This window comes from Saimiri boliviensis, chromosome 3 (genome assembly GCF_048565385.1).
Source record: "Saimiri boliviensis isolate mSaiBol1 chromosome 3, mSaiBol1.pri, whole genome shotgun sequence".
Taxonomy (NCBI): Eukaryota; Metazoa; Chordata; class Mammalia; order Primates; family Cebidae; genus Saimiri; species Saimiri boliviensis.
Genome location: NC_133451.1, coordinates 156,901,527 through 156,906,001, shown reverse-complemented (window position 1 = coordinate 156,906,001; position 4,475 = coordinate 156,901,527). Strand labels below are relative to the sequence as shown.

Genomic DNA, 4,475 nt, shown 5'->3' with positions numbered 1-4,475 from the left:
GCTGAGATGAGATACCACAATACGTGGCTTCAAAGCTTAAAAATGTGATCACCCAACTAACTTCTCACTCTTTTCAAGGCTTTTGTGAGCAACCAACTTTAATTTGGAAAGCCTAGACTTCTACATACAGACTGTTATGTTTGTGGGTATGGTTATTTCTACTATAATTATGTTTTTGCATTATGCTTTATCATTCAATAATTAATGCCTATCATTTTCCATTAACTAATTTATTTTATGATCATTTATTGTTATTATTATTATTACCCTATGGTAGTTAATAATCACTGATACATATTGCACTGTTTTTTTAGGAATTTGATATAGAATCAGAGAATTTTGTTGCCAAGTCCTTTTTAGTTGAATAGACATTGTTTTTGTCTTATGTTTAGTTTTTCTGAAACTTCAAATTTCCATCTTGGCCCACTACTTATTGCTAAAAATTGTATCCAATATGTCAAGGTATAAGAACACAAACAATTAATGAACACATGTTAGGGCATAATCCTAAAACATAGAATAAATTTTTGAAAGTAACTTAATCAAAATTGGCAATAGATTTCTAGTTGTATACATACCAGCGTGGATTTTGTCTGCCCAATATTACTTTTTTTTTAATTCATTAGTTACAGAACTTCAATTTGGTCATGAGTCTAAGTGCCAAATTATTTTTGCTGTCATGTATTCGTGGCAGTCCTTTTTCTTTATTTTTCCAATCTTTATCCATCGTCATTTGGAAGTAGGAACCACCTTTTTGTAAGTGTGATATAGCTGGACACTCTGTAGATGTTTGTGTAAAAAAGCATAAATGTCTAGCCTACCTTCCTGCCTCCGTTTAGTTTGCCTTGAATATGAATGTGATAAATGAAGTAAGAACTGACATCTTGCAACATGAAGTGAGAGAAAGGTCAACATGGGAGAAATGTGAGAAAAAATGAACCAATAGAAAATTCTTCATTTGCTAAATTGTATTAAATGAAAAAAATAGATTTTAATATTAACCTGTTCTATACAGGCAAATGTTAACTGCGATGAAAATGTTCTTTAGCTATTTCCGAGTACTTTCCATTCATAGTAAAAATATTCAGTTTACTGACCCACTATTATAATTTTTGTTAAGTCAGAAACTCATATTTAATAAAAGGAAATAAATATTCTTCCTAATTTCCAGGAATGTAATAAAATAGATTCACATAGCTTAGATAATATTTTCCATATTTATTCAACCAAATCAGTTTAGTAATTATTTGAAATAATCTCAGTTGATATGGATCAAATTTTAGAAGGAATTTGTAGTTGAAAATGCTATTCTCTTTGTAAAGATGTAAATGGCTGTGTTTACATTGATGGCCAATATTTACATACACATACAGTTAAGAGATGTTAATTTGCACACAGTGGCATATATAATCCAAAGTTCATTTTATTAGTTAATTTAGATATGATTCAATGAGAGATTCAAACTAAGGGCATAGAGTTATATAACATAACTTTAGAAGAACAATTTCTTACGAAAACTAAGATAAATTGCTTTTCCATGCTTGTCTTTGTATTTCACTTTTTCTTTTTTGAAGAATGAGCATGGGAAAATGTATGTATTCCTAACTCATATAATGGGCAATGTATGAATTATTTTACACATTCCTCATAACCAGAAGAGTTCTTTTGGATTTTAACATACGGCCAGATTCATCTTGCCTTTCAAACTTCTGTAGGTAATTATTCCGAATCTCCTTTTTCATACACGCTGCTCAGTCCACTCCTCCAAACTAAGTAAAGATAGGGATGCTCATGGCCAAATCGTAAGTATAGAAAATGACCTTTGAACTAACACTTTCTTCTTGTCTAAGCTTTAATCAGGCTTCTCTGAGCACACTTTTTGACTCTACTTTGTCCTTGGGTCCTGTCTTTACACTGCCTAGTCCCGCTGTTGCAAGAATCCTGCTACGACAGTTTAGCGAGAATCTCTCACCCTTGATGTCTGATAACTCTGGCTTGCCTTCAGCAAAAATCCTCTTAAGTTAGCTAAGAAGAAATCCCCTACCCTTGATGTCTCTTCTTACTAATATTTGACCCCCTTTCACTCTGCTCATTAGCTATGCTTCCCCAGATATCTTTGCTGTGTTCAGATTTGAACCTGATCTCTCTTCCCTGTTAGAATCATTTTGACACCTATCATTTTAATATTAAATAAACCATTTTAACAAGTGTTGGAAATTTTTTTATTTAGCAGAACTAACAAATTCTTTGCTAACTATTGAAATAGAACTATTCAAATATAGCCTGTAGATACTTTTCTTAATTATAATTCACTTTCACATTGTAAAAATATCTTTGCTTTGTGTATACCTTTTTCATAAAAAATAATTTTCAATTTGGCTGGGTAAAGTGGCTCATTCCTATAATCCCAGAACATTGGGAGGCTGAGGCAAGTGAATCATCTGAGGTCAGGAGTTGAGACCAGCCTGGCCAGCATGGTGAAACCACATCTCTACTAAAAGTACAAAAATTAGCCAGGTGTGGTTGTGTGCACCTGTAGTCTCAGGTACTCAGGAGGCTGAGGCAGGAGGATCACTTGAAGCTGGAAAGCAGAGGTTTCAGTGAGCTGAGATCATGCTGCTGCACTCCAGCCTGAGTGACAAAGTGAGTGAGACTTGGTCTCAAAAAAAAAAAAAAAAAAAAAAAAATGAAATCCAAAAAAAGAGAAAAACCTTTCCATTTATTTTCCAGAGGTCTATTTTTAATTTAGTAACAAGGATTTAATATATATATATATATATATATATATATATATATATATAAAATTAAATAACAATAGAATATTGGAAATAGGCCCTATAAAATATAAAAATGTCAAAATTGGTTAACATGATTGTGACTTCAAGGATTATGTTGTTAATGTTGTAACTTCTGAACCTAAATATCATGTTTGGAATCAAGAGCTAAAGTAGTCATGAGTTAATGGAGAAGAGCAAATAAAGGATTGACTGGTGAAGTTAAGTTTATGCTAAATTTAAATGAAATGAAATAACAAAGTACTTTGAAAAGAACATTTCATGGATTATTTAAAAATTTGTATTTATTAACAAAGTAGCTTATACTAACTGCCCACTATCTATCTGAATAGTCACAGAAATAACATACAGTTAACATTTATAATTAAATATTTTATTTCATACAAATAGTATTTTAAAATTCAAGTGTTGACTACTTAAGCTTTCAAATGTTTGAGTGTTTAAAATTCAAATGCATATAAAAATTGTAGAAAACGACCATTATTAATAAAATATTCAAAACATGGTAAATTATGCATGATGATATAATATATGCAAATTGACAAGTGATATGAATAGTACATTTGACTAGAGAAAATATGTACATAAATGAATGGTATTTCAGAATCTAAGCAAATTGATGACTGCATTATGTACTTGTCCCCAAGGTAAATGAAATATTAATTAGAAAACTTTTTTTCACTAAAGGGCTGAACATAAAGTGTGATGGCAAATTGGTGTGTTCTTGTATTACTTGTCTTTAAGAATTCTTTTCCCCTGGTCATTGCACGTCTAAAGGCCGAGCAGCCCGGTCGCTAGGATGCCGCGTGAAAGCCAAAGTCGCACCTCCCGCATGGCCCCTCCGGCCAGCCGGGCCCCTCAGAGGAGAGCTGCGCCCAGGCCAGCACCAGCCGCTCAGCCACCAGCAGCGGCATCCCCTCTGCAGGTGGCTCTCCTGCTGCTGCGCCCCGGCAGCCAGTTCTGCTGTCCCAGATGGCAACCACTGCAGCTGGCGTGGCTGTGAGCTCTGCTGTGGGGCACACACTGGGCCACGCCATTACTGGGGGCTTCGGTGGAGGAAGTGATCCTGAGCCTGCGATGCCTGACATCACTTACCAGGAGCCTCAGGGAAGCCAGCCGGCACAGCAGCAGCAGCCGTACTTCTATGGGATCAAACTGTTCTTGGAGTGTGCCCAGAACCAGGGTGACATCACGCTCTGTGAGGGTTTCAGTGAGGTGCTGATACAGTGCCGACTTGCAAACGGATTGGCCTAATCAAGAAGTTCAAACTGGAGAAATGGAAAACCAGCTCTCATAACCAAGTTAACTTAATATAAAAATTTAATTAATAGTGAAGGTGTAAAGTGTAGCCATCAGTTAAACTTCTCCTGTCATTCCTAGCTTCCTTGCTTCAGGATTGTAATGGAAGGGGGTGTTCCTACTCTGTAGAATTTGGAGCTGGTCAAATGTTTGTGTGGCCTCCTTAAACTAGTTGTTATGATTTTATTCTTTGTAAGTTAATTAGAATAAAGCGATTTCCTTCCAAGATGTGAAAAAAAAAAAAAATTCTTTTCAATGTATTTTCACTTAATGTTTTAGCAATATTTTTTATTATCCTTTTGCCCTTGTAGCTGGACTATGCTTAGTGATTGAAAAAGATTTCATAATGGGATTATACTTGGCCCTATGAATTTGGTAGCA

General features: G+C 34.7%; 1 pseudogene; it reads left to right on the top strand.

Moving 5' to 3' along the window:
• The first annotated feature begins 3,566 nt into the window (after nt 1-3,566).
• LOC101054378 (coiled-coil-helix-coiled-coil-helix domain-containing protein 2 pseudogene) lies at nt 3,567-4,151 on the top strand (annotated as a pseudogene).
• Nucleotides 4,152-4,475: the final 324 nt, after the last annotated feature.